Here is a 17,132-nt window from a genome sequence, read left to right as displayed (position 1 = left end):
CTTCTGATGACTCGGGCTCTGTCTGCTACCTAATCCTTGACGAATAAAAGTCAGAAATTGAAGCAGCAAACTCTGTTTTATGCACACGTGCTTAGACAATGTGAGCGGGATTGAAAAGTAGGCCAAGCATCACATGGGACAAATTATGACAACAAACAAGCTTTGCCCTTTTTTTTCTATTTGTTTTCTTTTGACAAGCAACCTCGGAAGTCATTTGGTGATTGGTGTTAATGTCGTTGAAGAAATAGAACAGCCAAAGATCTGGTTTCGACTACCTATTGGCTTTTTTGTTGATTAACGGATCCTGTCAATTGTAATTGCCAATTAGACACGTCGTGCTCTCTTTCTCATCTCATTTTACGAACCGTTTTATCTTCACTATGCTCGTGGGGGTGCTGGAGCCAATCCCAGCTGACATCAGGCCAGAGACGAGGGACACCCTGAATTGGTGGCTGACCAATCGCAGGGCACAATGAGACAGACAACCATTCATGATCACACTCATACCTAGGGGCAATTTAGAGTGTCCAGGCATGCCTTTGGAATGTGGGAAGAAACCGGAGTACCTGGAGAAAACCCACACAGGAGAAAATGCAAACTCCACACAGGTGGACCTCCCTGGATTTGAAGACTTCCACTGTGAAGCCAACGCACTAACCACACCACTCATCCGCTAGGCCGCCCTGCTCTATTTATGTAAGTGTTAATGCACAAATAACACATCCGTGTACATATACACATTGGAGATGACCACAAAAAATGGTGTCTAATGAACTGTAAAAGCCCCTAAGGTATTTTGCACACCTTTCCAAGACCTTGAAATAAATATGCCACCTCCTTCGATGAGAAAATGATTGCTACATGTCTTTGGCACAGTTTCAGCCAGTTTTTTTGATTGACAGCTCCCGCTTTCTCCTTCAACCCGACACTGCTGGGATAGCCTGGCATAATTCTCCTAGAAGACGACCACCGTAAAAGCTTACGATACGCTTCAATGTGTGACCGTGAAGGCGGGCGCCACAAGGCTAGCGATAACATTGATAACCGAGTTTTCGGACGTTAATGTTAAAGTGCGCTGGCCGCTGTAAAGCACATATGCCGCGGCAGCTGTGTAATCTATCCGACACTAGGATTAATTGCTGTAATCTGTACCCATGGGGGTTCACATCAGATCCTCATAGAGAATCAATTCAGTGTGGTGGTTTTAGTAATTAATTGAATATTTTGGTTATACCTTGCCTCAATAAATCTTCCTGTCAAGATAATTTCACCATGAAAGTCATCCTGTCGATCCCATTTAGGGAAGAACCAAACCATCTGTACTCTTTGGGGGCAATTTGATACCACACTGATACATCGAAATTACATTTGAAAGCACTTTGACATATGGATGGGCAATTGAATGAGTTTAATCGGTTGCGATTTTGCACATTTCCACGATCAGCCTTGATAACATTTCCTCAATTAAGCAAGGGGTGGAAATGTGCATGACAATAGTTAATCAGTGTCATTTTCATTCCATTTTAGCTCCACGATCATCATGATGATCTGAAGACAGCTGTAACTTTCAAATTATCTACTGAAAATGACGCTCTCGTTGAAAAAAATTAAGTTGGAAATGTTCAACCAAACAGTCAACATTTTTAATATTTATATAATACATTGCTACCAATGTGAGTACTAGTTTGTAGATTCTTTTTGGCTATCAATTGAAATGCAATATAAAAATCACGTTCTTTTTGATAATTGTATAGAAAAAAATCTCTTTTTTTTCCAAATTGCTCAATCCCGCTTAACTATTAACCAACCAAAAGACCTAAAAATGTGATCTCTCAATTTGCAATGACGATACATACAGTGACAGTACCGTTAATCCCAGGAAATAATTCACGACAATAAAGTTTCACCATGATACGATTCTAAATCAATTATTTTTGTTGTTTTGTTCCTTACACACATTAAAACACACTTTCAAATTATTTAAACTCTAAATTGCTGCTATCCAGAGCAATATGTTGGAACAATTAACTCAGAAATTGGTCACTTCATCAAAATGTGTGTGTCCATTTTGCTAAATCTTGATGAAAGACCGCTGGCAACATACTCCGCAACCTGCCGAATCTGACCTCGAGTCTCAAAATCAATACTTATATCAGATCACTTACCTCATCAACCGCACACAAAAATGAGTCTGGCAGACAATAAATCTTGCAATCCGAAGAGCAAAATGTTTTTGTGGACAATAATGTCAACAAACTTGTGCTTTTAAGATAACAAATGATAACAAATCTCTGGAATTGTCATCTCTTCTTGTAAATCGCAGGTGTTGCCAGTCGGGGGCAGTATTACCGCCTCCAATACTCACCTAGACTCAGTTTACATAATACTTACAATGCATCTGAAGCTATGTCTGTGCCGCTTGAAAGAAAATTCTGCTCTTTGCTTTTGTCTCCAGGCTAGAGGCCAGCCGGTGGAGGCCCAGAAATGAGATCCCTCCAGGGACGAAATCTGTCTGCTGTCGCCCCTTCGCCATCAGAGCTCCAGTAGGCGTAAACTGGACAACCAACTGAGGTAAGGAAGCTCAAATAGACAGTAATAGACCAGTAATAATCCATTTAAAACTGGAAGGACAAACCATTAATGGCAAATTTGGATGTAAATTGGCATCAATAGCAGGTAGTGAGTTACAGTAAATAAGATGGTTTATGGAAATGTCTATTTGGATGCTGGTTGATGAGTTTTAGCAGCATTGGCACTGAAATTGTTCATTAGTTCCATTGCAACCTCCATTGGAAAAAGAAAACAAACAAAATTTTGTCATGTGTTTGTCAATGAGAAATATTAGCACAGGGTCCTTTGAATTTAAATTCGTTTGGATCATTCAAAATTCCCGTTAGCGTACCTAAAATATAATGAATTCATGCTATATATTAAATGCAAATTGTACTCGACTCAACGGTGCTGATAGTATTTCTAAATTTAGTAGTACATAACGGCCACTAGAAGTCCTTATTATACCAAACCCTTATCATAAATCATCACACAACACAAACATATGGTGCATAAATAAGGCAAAAATTGAATGAAAATTAATAAAGTTGGTGAACACAATGGGTGCCACAAACAATTATTTGGGTAGCCGACAAATGAGCAAATATTTTTGTGAAGATATTACACAGAAGGGATTGTGTGTCGTGTTACCGCAAGTTTAAAGTCCTGATGGATGTGGGGAAAAAACTTTCCTTAAGCCTATTTGTCCGTATGTATAGATTATAATAAAATATGCTTTAATATATTATATTTTTTAAAGCAAAAGCAATCATTTGGATCAGTCCATTTAGTTAAAAAATATGATTTTTAAATCTTTAAATTTAAATAAATATGTAAATAAGATGTGTAGTTTTAAAAAAATCTATATTTAATAACTGCTACTTGAAAGGTCAATTGATGGTGTAGTGCTTCACTCGCCTGACTTGGATTCTCGCATGTGGCGGTATGATTTTCTGTGCGAATGGTCTTGTGTCTCTGGCGACCGGTCTAGGGTATAGTCTGGCTTTGACTCCAAGTCAGCTAGGATAGGCTCCGGCAACCCTGCAAAACTCACAAGGTTGCGTGGTACTGAAGACGAATGAAAGAATGAAATAGTTGTCGTTTAATGCAATAATCGGCCGATTACCTGATTATAATTGGCTGCCCTCAAGAACACAAGCTAAAAGAAACCATAAACACACAATTATGATTACTTGTTTTTTTTTTACCAAAAGGCACCCTCGAACCCAAGTGTCAGTATACATTCTTATCATAGTGATATAACATGGCTCATACCATGAGCGAATATTTTTTGTTTGCCTATATTACCCAATATTTTACTTTATTCATAGGTTTACACATGGTTAAAATAGTTCAATGAATTTTTCGGTTTGGCCTGGAATGTCCTCAATTTAATATACAAATTAAATAATTTACACATTTTAAAGGCGAATAATGCAATACTTTGGGAGTCGTGTATATATGGGAATGAAGGTCAAGTCTTCCATCTGTGACAAGCCAGTGCAGGGGATCGGCTTTTAATTATGCATGGAACTTGGAGAAAAGGGGTGACTACAGGTTCGAGGGGTCAGGAATTCACAACTGAGCACCTGGCTGATAGCAAATCACATTTCCTTCCTCTGTAAATTCGCTTTTCACCTCACTGCACCTGACTTTCAACGTGTCTCTGACTCGTTATCTGCAGTGTGAAGCTTGTTTGTGTTTTTCAACCTCCTGCGGGCCATGCGACGCTGAGGCCTGACCTTATCATGTCTGAGGGGGGGTAGTATTTTTGAGATGTGCGCTCAGATAATTGTGCACGCACAACAACACCGTAGCACCAGCTGTCTTCCTACCCTCTTTGCAGCATTTCTCCATGACAGGCTTCCTTGTTTCTTCTTGTCCTGGCACAGCTGACCCTGTTCCTCCCAAAACTGGAAAGATTGGCTCTGCTTGGATCGATGCAGTTCTTTCTCATAAAGCAAATGGATTACCATGCCATTTATTGTGTATCTACAATCTTCCCTCGTTTATCGTGACTTCACTTATCGTGAATTCCCTTCTTGGTGATTTTTTTCTGCTATTAGTTATCCTGTTTTTTTTAAGTTCATAAAAATGTGAAAATCCACACTGAAACTCGGAAGCGGAAGCCACTTCTCTGTCTTCCGGTTTAGTAGGACTCAGCATTGGGAAAAAAAGGTAGTTATAATAGGGGTGACCCTACTTTGCAATTTTTCGATTATCGCGGCCATGTCTGGTCTGCATTGACCGTGATATTTGAGGGATTACTGTAGTTGTAATGAGACGAGCAATCCAATTTTGTTGTTAACGGTAGCCAATGAGTTTATCTGTACTATACCAAAAGAATACTTTAAAAAAAAAAAAAAAGATGTATTCTGGGGATTCTCCAAAAAATAGCATATAAGTAAAATGTCATGTACTAAATTGCTAATATGTATGGCTTTAAAAAACACAATTTATCAAAAAGAGAACACAAAGGAACAAATTGCAGTGTTGCATGTGTACCTATTGAGTGACATAATCCGTTTAAAACTAGTTGCATTGCAAGCAAAAAAATGCATTATCAAATTAATCAACAAATAAAATAGATTCTTGAATCTTGCTATTTAAGTTTACAAAACCAAAGACTGTCTTTTATATTTAGGTCAAATTGTCTGCCTTTTAATGCTGTTAATACCAGAAAGTTGCTCAAAGTTGTTATATTTTATATTTGCTTTCCATCAAAGTGTCATCTAAAACAAAATTACAAAAGTCACCTGGGGATTTTTGATCATAATCAAACGTAGCCCTGGCAGACCTTTATTCATATTTTTAACCTAAATCTGTTTGTTTTTACACTTCTACATTTTGAAAATGAAACTTGTGCTGACTCTCAAACACACACACGCACACACACACACACACACACACACACACACACACACACACACACACACACACACACACACACACACACACACACACACACACACACACACACAGACACACACACACACAGACACACACACACACACACACACACACACACACACACACACGCACAAACACACTTGTGAGAAGCTCAAAAGCTTTTTTGTGTTACTCTTCGTGTGGCCAGTGTTAATGGTGGCAAAGAGCAGAGGGGGTTAGCTAAAGTGAACTTTTCTTTCTCACTTGTTGACCACCAAGGGACTCGTGAGTGGGTGTGGGGGTGCACATGTAAAGTTTAAGTAAGAAGTTGCAGAGGAAAAAGTCTGCTAGTCTGCTCTTGTCCAGCATTACTCAGCTCTTACTGGTTGTTCACTTTGGCACGCAAAGTGCGATCTGTAAATAGCCTGACGCTGAAACACTTGGTGCATTAATCACGTGCATTAGCAGGAGTCAAGCTCATTTCTGCATCCCAACGGTGGAGATCAAGTTGCAAAAAGCTTCTAGGTCTGCTTCTTTTCTTCACGTAATGACGTGGAAAGATCTGCTGGAGTTGTCTCAGTAGTAGGACAGCCACAGAGGATTGTTTTGTTAGTTGATCTATCAGCAATTGATCCCTTCTAGAAGGGAAATCATCTTATTTACTGTTACAGTGATAAAATGATTCTTTTCCCAAACAGAGATCTTAACAATTTTCTGATTTCTGACAAAGGCAAAGTATGCTTAATAGGTCTTAACTTTCAACAAGAAAATACAAAGATTTAGTTTAAAAAATAAAAAAAAATAGATAGTTTGCATTTCCCCCAATTCATTCATCTTGCATAACGTGCATCCTCGTAAGGGTTGCATAGGGTGCCGGAGCCTATCTACGAGCAAATCTCTGAGTACACAGCAGACTGGTCGCCAGTCAGCTATAAGGCACACTGAAAGACAGACATCCATTCGCATCCCCAATCACACCATCAACAAACGGGAATCGATCTTCGCTTGCCCGCACCCAAGTCAGGTGAATGAACCTCTACACCAGTGGTTCTTAACCTTGTTGGAGCTACCGAACCACATCAGTTTCATATGCGCATTCACCAAACCAGTGTCCAATCAGCCTACCATGCATGTTTTTGGAATATGGGGAAAAAACGGAGTACCCGGAGAAAACCCACGCAGCCCCGAGGAGATCATACAAACTCCACACAGATGGACCTGACCTGGATTTGAACCCAGGACTAAACAATTAATCGACTATCAAAATTGTTGTCGATTTGATATCATAATCGAAAAGATTTTCACGAGTCGATTAATCGTGGCAGTCAGCAGTGAGATGATTGAGGCCAGATTTTAATCAAATGCTCCATTAAATTCCCATACAAATGATGACCCTTTTTTCCTGTTGATGTAGAACTCATTAACAAACGCCCTGGCTTGTCTTCGCTCACGCGATCAAACGTTATGTAATTGATCTCACGTGGGTTCAGCTTCCCGCCATCCCTGGCATCTTCTATGAAGTTCCTCACCTTAACTTTTCCACTGCCATCGACGGTGATAGATGTCCAATCGTGTGGCTCTTTTCATCTTTTACGTTATGAATTGAAATGAGTTTATGACTCGTAGACGTCCAAGCCATTCGAACCCAGCCCAAATGGCTTGGACGTCTATCGTCATCAGCCAATGAGTTAGTTCATGTTAATAATTGTATAACATATTGTCAGATGCCGATAAAGAAAGAGCTAAGTCCTAAAAGAGAAGGTGGGGAGGGGCATGTTAAAAGATGGAAACAAGAGGAAGAAAAGGGGGGCCGCGGGGGTGCTGGGAGACAAAAGTGAGGGAGGAAGCGGCTGGAGTGAGTGCTGGGGGGGTTGGAGGCGGTGCTAATGCAGGCAAGTGGGAAGGGAGTGCTGGGAGGATAAGCAAAGGGGGGGGGGGGGGGGGCGTCCGCTCTGAAAAGTGTCAGGATATGAAGAAGTGTCGGAGCGGCGTAGAAGCCAGGGCGGCAACGGCGCCTGGAGTACGTTAAGACCTCCTCACGTACATTAACTGGACTGTTTTTTATCTCCATTCAAAACAAGCGGAGAGGACCATCCAAGTAGAGATGCCAGGCTTCCATCAGGGTGAGGGTTTGCATAATGTAATGCTTCTCTGTGTGCGTATAGCTGCTTGTGAATACTCTCCAAAGTGCCCATCCTGCTGTTTGGTCTCATTTGCATGAAAGGCAAAGTTTTCTAGAGGAAAGTTTGGTTGTGTTCTGTGCCAAAAATGGAGGCGAGACCGCAAAATGTTGCTCGGCAGTAACACTCTCACACATTCCTAATGGATTTAACGGCGCTGGAAGCTTAAATCAGCTCTCATCTTTGGATGGTAAATAATGAATGCTGGGAAAGCAAGCGGCAGCAGCTGTATGCTTTGGTCAAATGGCTGTACATGAACTTCATTTTAGGGAGGCTTTGAACTCAAAACGATGACATTTAGGGGGAGTTTTTAACGCCATAAGTCAGGGACACTAAGAAATGTCACAAAATGTGCTACTTTTGGATTTATAGTTCAGGCAAATGACAATTATAAACTCATAACACACTAAAAATATTACAAAATGTGTATACACGAGCCAACGTGGAACTGAATTGATCTACCACATTGATCTTTTTTTTTTTAAATCAACTTTCTTGTAAATTTTGAAGCGTTTACAGTGAATAGAAAATATGCACACCCCTTTCGAAATGTGACATTGCAAAACTAAAGGTTCAGGTAAAAAGAATTTTGGAATATAATCAGAACACAGTCATCTGCCCACTTGTATACAACGAGGACACTAATTTAAAAACATTGATAATGCTAATAATTAGGTCTGACTCTACTTTAATAATTATGTTTTCAAGCTGGCAGATAGTTCAAACCTTTTGCGTTACATTACTTTTTTTTTAATTGACATTTTACACTATAGTATCGCCATTTTAAACTGTATCAAAAGGTATTGTATTGTGCTATGTCCAGATGCCAGCCTGCAACAATTCATTATTTTGTTAGTCCACAAATCACCAATTAGTATTTTTGCAATGTGTGCATAATCGGCTAATCGGTTATTTACTGTAATACCACTTAAGATTAAACATTTTATCTGTGAATTTACAAGAAATGAAAACTGCGTGGGAAAAACTTGGGCTACGAAATACTGTGTAATTGAATCATGTTTGTGGGTACAATGCAAAAATGTATCTGTAGAGATTTATCCAATTGGATTAATTAAACAAATATAATCATCTGCTTTCATCGTGGATAAAAACTTATTATAAATATTTTAAAATTTGAAAACTAATTAAAAAGAGCACTAATTAATAAAAAATGGCATTTACCTTTTTGGAAAAGTATGTTAAAAGAATACTTACAATAAATGATAATGAAATAAATTAAAAGAGATGATTCCTTGTTTTTTGTGTATTTAAAAAGAAACATTTTAAATAGTAAAGAAAAATCATTAACATAACACTGAATTCTCAATTAGTAGTTGATAAGTTTTAGGAGGAAAAGTAATTAAAACAGCAGTTAATGATTGGGTGCTATTGGCCAGAATAGATGCTCAATCCATTTTGACTGTTAAAATTGACTGTTAATGTCTATGCTAGCCTGCAATGGCAGCAAATGAGTTCTAGTTGAGAAACAAGGAAATAAAGACTTTCTCCAGTGTTGTTCATTATAGAGCAGCAGTAGGGAACCTATGGCTCGGGAGTTACATGTGGCTCTTTTGATGGGTGCATATGGCTCTGAGTTCAAATATGGAAACGGATGGTGAGAGAGCCGAGTCCCGAACGCACCAATAGGAACGTTACGTTGGTACTGTGGCATTGAACACTTTGGAGTATTCACAATTATACATTTTTTTTAAATTCATTAGTCTTCTGCATCCATTATCTCATTGATACTCATTAAACTCATTGATATTCATTGATGAGCAACAGCGTAACAATGTTGTCAAAAGAATTCAGAGACTTTTTCTACTTTAAAAGTGGCAAAATGACAAAAACAAATCTAACATTTTCATGTATTTTGCCTTGTATATCGGTAGGAATTGTTTATGGCACTCTCTTTCAAAATGGTTCCCGACCCCTGTTGTAGAATGTTGAGGTATTGATTTGAAAATACAGCCCTGGAGGAGGAAAAAATGCTGGTTTCGTTTACCCTCAGACAGTTGGACCATGTTACTTAATCTGTGTGCATTGGCCTACATACCACACATGGAAGATAAGAAGATGCATGCTCAACACAAGGCGCTCTCACTTGTTGTCTTCATCTAGGACTAAATCACGTTGACACATTCTTTTTTCCCTCCGAATTTGTGATTAGACGACTGATCGCGTGCCCTTGGCCACGTAATATTGCGTGTTAGCAGATGTGTTTATAGGCGACGGACTGTAGCCGCCACTCTTTTGAGAAATCACGGTGACGTGTTGACATGTTTACGTGAACAAAGACCGTCAATAAGAAGCCTGTGTAAACACGGCCCCGTAAATGGGCAGGTGTGGAGGTGCTGACGTCATTTTTCAAATGGAAAATTGGGTTTGGATCACAAGAACGCAAGTTACCTCATCTCTTAGCCAAACCTGTGAGGTAAATGTGTAATGCGGGTCTCACGGAAATCTTTTGTCACCCCCCCAATCTTTCTGTGTTGCCTTATATAGACATAGTGCCACTTAGACTTTGAATTTTTTTTTGTCATCTTCTTATTGTCCTCAGATCCTCTTTTTTTTTCCAGCCAGGGCTCTTGTAGAGCTCAACCTCACAAGCCAGGTATTTATATAAAGCCTCGCATGGAAGACGGAGAGATTAGAAGTGGTCTTGGCTTCATTTCACTTTGCTGAATGAGACTTTTCCAAACCAGTCTTACCGTCCTTTCCCTCCTCCTCCTTTCTTCACTTTACCAGCAACACACATAAGAAACGGCGCGAACGCTTCATTATGTCGACGCATGTGTCGGATAGTTTCTTAGATGAGTACGAGTGAATTATACATCAAGGCCAGCGCAGTGGAAGGGGAAATGTAGCGGCTTATGCAATAGCAACTCGTTTAGCGCTGCCGCCTCGTCAAGTGATCGCTCCATGCAACATCTTTGCTGGAAAGACAACAGACTAAGGGGCCTGGGTAAAAAAAACTCAGGTCATGGATGAAGGTGTCCCAGCTCACCTCCCCCTCTTTGACAGACTATTCAAAAGTGGGAGATAACTGGACTTTTCTTTTGCCAAAACAATGACTCAACACTGGATTTAGAGGTTGAAAGAAAGCAAGTGTAGAAGGGAAATCTTCCCTGCAGCCCCTTTTAATTTACATAGTATCTACATTTATTTCTTGTCTTTTTTGGTTTCATCTGCCCCTGTGACCCTTGTGAGGATGAGTGGCCCAGAAAATGAATGAATGAATGAATGAATGAATATATCATGTGCACTGGAATGGCAATATTTTTTTTACTACTTAGGCAGGGTGCTAAAATTTCCAAAAGATATTTCTACCTGGACACTAAGGCGTTTACAACACCCACGCTGCAGCAAGCCAAGCTCATATTTGGAGGCCACGAGCAAAGACAAACCATCTACGTTAGATCAGGGTTTCCCAACCTTTTTTAAGATGCGGCACACTCTTTGCATTGGAAAAAATCTCAAAGAATGTCACCATCTGAAAGTCTTAATTTAAAGCGATGTCACCTATATTAACAATAGTCATTCTCGTTTTATAAGCATGTTTCACATAAACCTCCAAAATTATTCCAAAATCTCATTTTTCACATTGACTTAATGCCACCAAAAGATGATGTCTGCGGATCCTGAACAACTTCCGTTTCGAGTGATAAGTAATGTCATGTTTTTAATCGCATAATTTTGACTTTTCTCCAAATACTACTTAAATCTCCTAAATTTATGCAAAAAAAATGTTGGCTCACACAGACTTTACGTCACCACAAGTTGATGCCATAGAAACCAAACAACTTCCAGTTCATGTTAGAGAAAAATAAGCAACATAATGAACGTTTCACAATTTGAATCTTGTAATAGTATAATCTATAAATTGATTTCGACCTTGCAATCGTACAATTTTTATCTCGTTATATTCGTATTAATTTTTCTCTCTGAACATTACATTGTATGACTTTTCCAAGGTCTCCGGTTTCCTCTTATCTTTAGTGTGAACGTGAATGGTTTTACGCCTGGGTTTGGCTAGCAACAAATGCAGGCTATCCCTCTCCTGCTGCCCATAGTTGACTGGGATAGGTTCCAGCACCCCCCACGACCCTTGTAAGAGCAAGTGGTAGAGAAATTCATTAAACAATAAATTACATGTATACTTTTGGCATGTTAGCGCACAGTAGAGAAGTCAACCATGCCTGGTTATGGGACGGTAGAGACCTCAACCAAGCCTGGTTGAGTTCTCTACCGTCCCATAAGCAGAGATGTCAAATTCATTGATTGGGGGTCGACTGATTGCTGCAGATAAAATAAATTGGACATCTCTCACCATCAATGGCATCCATTAAGGTATTTGTACCTTCCTGAAATATTCTCGTACTGGTGGATGACTGATATCCATTTGATATTGGGATCCCCTCATGGGGTGTTTGGGACACTGGCAAAGAGGGCAAACTGTAGTGAAGTTTTAAATCGAAATCCTGTGCTTTCTGCAGACTGAGCAAATCTAAATATAAGTCTGTGATCAATGCGCCCTCTCAGTTAAACATCTCAAGTGATATCATTGATTCTCTCGAACAAAGTCGTTTAAAATGGACCCACTCGGTATTTCCAATGTCTGCCTGTCTAACCGCCGCCGGGTAGCTGTCGGCGTCTGGAATAACTCCTGGAAGCCACAATATTTCCAGCACATCAGGAATTTCAACCATCTTCCAACTTTTTCAACTGACAGCTACCCATTTCCACCTGCGTCTGCGTTAGCCAAAATGGAATTTTAAGTGAATTTAAACAAGAACAGTTTCCCTTCAAGAAAATTGAAGTGTCTGAAGTTCTAAAAAGTGCAAAGAAAATACCTTTGTTTTAACTTAGCTCATATATTCGTGTTGACAAGCCTATGACCAGATGTTTTGTCTGCTTTTATGATTTTTCCCTTGAGAGGCTTTGCCTCTAACCTCAATTTCTTCAGTCAAACCTCTTGATAGAGATACAGACAGGGCAACTTGAAAATGAAGCCATAAATAAGCATGCGCCAGACAGTTCACGTCCCAGGATGACCATTTCGTCTTCACTAGATGGTGTTAGCTCTCACATTCGTCGTTAGTTGCTTGCTCTCTCCATCAACCCCCGGGGCGACTCTAAGAGTGTTTCTACATTAGAATCTGGTTTCCGGCAGAACCACACGGGGCTGGCCGTCCGTCAGCCTCCCTGCTAAAATGGAATAGACAGCAATTGCCGCCAATGGCATTCAATATATGCCAACGCATTTGTGAGGGTTTTGCGTCCACCATTCAGTGGAAAGCTCTTATTATAACAGCAACACTCACATAAGTAGTTTACCTGATTCTTCATCAAACCTGACAATTACAAGCCAGACAGGAATTCCAATATACATTTTAATTGATTGATACCTTTTTTTAGGGGGGGGGGGGGGCTGTTACACGTGAACTATTTCTGGTGATGCACTGAGAGACTAGCCCAGGGGTTGGGAATCTACGGCTCAGGAGCCACATATGGCTCTCCACTAACCTGTGAGCTGAACTATGGAAACTGCTAGTGAGAAAGCGAAGGAATATGAGCGTTATGTTGGTATTATGGCATTGACACTACCTCCAGCGCCTTATAATCATTTTTTTCATTACACTCCTGCATGGATTTTCCCATTGATACTCATTAATTAGCTACAACGTAACAATGTTGTCAAAAGAATTCAGACTTTTTCGACTTTAAAAGTGATAAAATGACCAAAAAAAAGCACACATTTTCATGATTATTGACTTTTAAATTCAGAGCGTGTATTAACATTTTGAAAAATATGAATTGTTTATGGCTCTTTCCATCAAAAAGGTTCCCGACCCCTGGAATAGCCCAAATGCAGAAAAGCCACTGAAAGATCTTTACAGCCATCTTAATTCCAGACATCTCCCATTCTGACCGTCATTTACCTACCCAAGCACGAACAATGCGGGCCTCCACTTCCTTGGTAACGCTTGAAAACAGCCAAAAAAAGTCCAGAACCAACAACAAATGGACTGTAAAAGATGAGGTGAAAAAAGTGGACTGCGTCTGTTGCCAATTACTACCAGTAAACTCCTTTTGGAGAGCTTATTCCTCCTTCGTGTACAAGAGACTGCTTCATCAAGTCCCAGCTGCCTGGACGCTTGATCTCACAGCTTTTGTTCAAAGTTGCAATCAAGCCTGTTCCATTGCCAAAGTGGACAAAAAGAGCTTTGGCACCCAAACAGACATTTGTGATCTCAAGCAGACCCGCCGAGAGACAGAGGCCGTGTGGGGGAAGGTGACAGTAAGAAGCCTGTCAGACATTGTCAGAATGGCGGAACAATATAACATTAAGTCTTCACATAAAAATATACTCCTGGTTGTACTCTGAGTTAGAAGAACACCTTTAATAAGTTACTTTACTCTGGATGGCAGTCAAAGAAATACAAGCGTGATTTACTGCGGACTGATTGTACGAGTCAACAGACCTGTTGCCTGCATGAGTAGATCTTGGTTTGTTCCAATGACTCACAATGACTCTTGACTTTCTTTTGGAATTAATGGCCGCCGGCCAGGCTCCTAAGATAGAATATTTCCTGACATTCCATTGCCCAACTTTCAACTTCTCACCAGTCAGTTTCAGTACTTGGCTTCACCCTTTATGTGCCGAACTGCGAGAAGGAACATTCCTGCCTCATGTAGTTACAACTTTGCACCAAAATAAGGAAAGGTTTCTACTATCTTTAGGATCGAAGTAGTTATCAACACCATATTAGAAGCCCTGCCTTGTTAAACTCGGTAATACTTTGTAATTTTGCATTAGTGGCATTTAAAGGATTGACCCTTAGTAGGTTTACAAAGACACATTTATCCAGATTATAAGTCTGAAAAAATATGCTTCATGTCCGTGGCTCAGTTGGAATGTTTTGACCCAAGCAACAACATTCCGATCAAAATTTTAGTCCAAATGACAGCGGTGGTTCACTCGGATTTCCAATCCGATCGCCTCGTATGAAAACTAGGACGTCTTTGCACTGGTCTGTGTTCGGCATAAACACAAACGGTTGACAAACAAGAAAAATATGATCAATCACGCTAACGTTTAAGGTAGAAATGGACAGACGGATGTTTTGTTGACATGGTAGTTTCCACCGCTTCTTCCATAACTGTTAGTAGTATGTCTTCTGAGCTTGCCTAAATTATTTCTTCCGTGTAAATGCCATTTTGATTGGGAAGGGAAATGGAATATACATCTAGTATTTGCAATCAACTCTCCCACTTTAATTGAATTGGGCATCCACCATGTAAGGAAGTTTATGTCCTGTATGTGAACGACAGGTTTTTATTCTTTAATTTTTTTTATTACATAATCAAAAATAGTGACCTTCCCTACAAAAGATTGACAATTGTAATAATGTTATGCAAAATTCTTACATTAAACCAATATAATTGCTGAGGCGCCTTTCTTAAATCCAGAGTCTCCCCCTACCCATGGGAACATGGTCAGGATTTTTTTTCCTAAGAAATTGGTGTGTCTCACTGTCCAGTCCATTCTTGCATGTATCATTTTATGTTCTTTGAAACTAAGAAATGAAGTCTTCGTTTGTTTCTTACATTCATGGCCATAAAATTATCCCCAAAATAATTTAACGAAAGACTTTCTATGGTTCCCAGATGTATACTACTCCAATATCTGTTCACACGGGGGCTCTGATCCGGCAATATTACACTTCCCACCTGTCGCTCTTCTCGACACGCTACTTTTCTCATGGTTAGTCATGCTGTGCTTGTATCCAATATAGAAGCAGATTGAAAATCAGCCCCGGTGGAAGGGGGGGGGGGGGGATTGGCTAGACGGCTTCATTTGAGATTTCTTTTATTGCTTGAAATTAATCACCGCACCAAAGAGATGACAAGAAGAGCAAGGGGTGTGCCAAAGAAATGAATTGTTGGGTTCATCCTGCCTCGGTACAATTTGGAACAGAAAAAGCTGATCTAGCTTGTTTCTGTTGCTGGGTGTACATCATAGCAGCATAACACAGTGTGACCCACTGATGAATAAACAAAGAGTGCTACACAGTAAACAAAGAACCTCAGTGGAGGACATCCAGCAATGTGGCTGTTTTTCCATGCAAAAAATTCCAGTGAATGATCATGTTTTCAATGTCATTGGTGGCGATTAACTGGCAGCAAATTACTTAACGACTGAATGGTTACGAAGTAGAAATTCTTTAGTGTCTGATAGGAGCCAATGTTAGAAAGACAGATAGGAAAAGACACATTTTGGTGCAATGATTGTTTTTGTAACAAGGCTCCATTGACATTTGATTTCCCCTGCTAGGACATCATAAGGCATTTGTGCATACACAAAACAGGATTAGCAAGTCCTACTTTTCCCTTGGCGTCTGTGGAGCCTCTCTTTAGACAGCCAGGTACTGGATGGAATTCTTCAGAAGTCCAAACCCCTCCCTTTCCCCATCATGACCTCCCCCCGGTCCTCTTTTGTCTCTTCGCCCATGAAACCTTCATCTACTTCTTTGGCCGTCCCACCGAGCCTTCAGAACAGCTCAGCTTGAAGGTTGCGTGCGATTGCGAGGAATGATGTGTTGCTGCGGAATAATGCGTTCCTGCTCGCAGGAATAGGTTGCCGGTATTAACCTTTTTTTTAAATAACAGGATTATTTACCCATCGTGGACCTTGCTAATGTGCCTTGCCATTAGAGAACTATACCTGATAAACCTTTTCTTCTGTCATTACTCTGAGCTGCTTGGTCGCAAAGCAACCACCTTCATTTGCCGCCTAACACAATAAGATGCTCGGCATCAATTGATAGTTTTGGAATATGAGGATGAGGTGTAAAGTGCCCCCGGATTGAACCTGTGATGTCTGGCTGTGACTCGATTGCAGTTTATTTTTAAACGACGGATCAAATGCATCTTGCTGAGAGAACAATCCCAGGAAATACTATCTGTATGAGTTTGAGCTCTTAAGATGCTTTCTATTTTTAGGGAATATGACTTACTTCTGTCTTGCTAGCTCAGGATGATGCTTGTAACAGGGAAAGTGGATATAGACACAAAATTCTCCACCTAAAGTTAAAAGAAAAGTAATGTCCGGATTTGAATGTCCTGCTGTTCAACATATGATATATGATGATCACTGATGGTGTAGTAATAATTATAATGATGCTTTGGATTTATTACTCACAGATGCTTTACAACATATTAATTTTTCATTCCACACTAGGTGGCAATAATATACAGTCGTACAAAAGTAATTGGTTCAGATTTTTTTTTGTTGGATTCTTTGAAAGTAGATCTGTATTTGATATGTAAACTCTGCAATTCATTCCACGGTCCTAAAAAAAATACCAACTAAATAAACCCTCTAAAAATTATTAAATTGTCCCACTTTAGTATGAAAGATGTGAAACAGACAAAAAGTGAAAGAAAATGTTGAAAAAAATATTTATTAATGTATTAAAATGAATAACAAGCTATTTGTGCAGTGGTCCA

General features: G+C 39.8%; 1 protein-coding gene across 2 annotated transcripts in view; it reads left to right on the top strand.

Annotated features, from left to right (window-relative positions):
• lzts2a (leucine zipper, putative tumor suppressor 2a) overlaps nucleotides 1–17,132 on the top strand; it is a 44,286-nt gene that overhangs the window by 12,644 nt on the left and 14,510 nt on the right. Inside the window, exon 2 of one of the 2 annotated variants that reach the window (XM_077729792.1) lies at nucleotides 2,456–2,571. The gene's annotated coding sequence lies outside the window, so the exon portion shown is untranslated. Of the gene's footprint in view, nucleotides 1–2,455; nucleotides 2,572–7,410; nucleotides 7,563–17,132 lie in introns of those variants that run through there. The other variant, XM_077729793.1, reaches the window with a different exon arrangement.

This window comes from Stigmatopora nigra, chromosome 12 (assembly GCF_051989575.1).
Source record: "Stigmatopora nigra isolate UIUO_SnigA chromosome 12, RoL_Snig_1.1, whole genome shotgun sequence".
In the NCBI taxonomy this organism is placed as follows: domain Eukaryota; kingdom Metazoa; phylum Chordata; class Actinopteri; order Syngnathiformes; family Syngnathidae; genus Stigmatopora; species Stigmatopora nigra.
The sequence above is the reverse complement of the archived record's forward strand: the minus strand, read 5'-3'. Positions and strand labels throughout refer to the sequence as shown.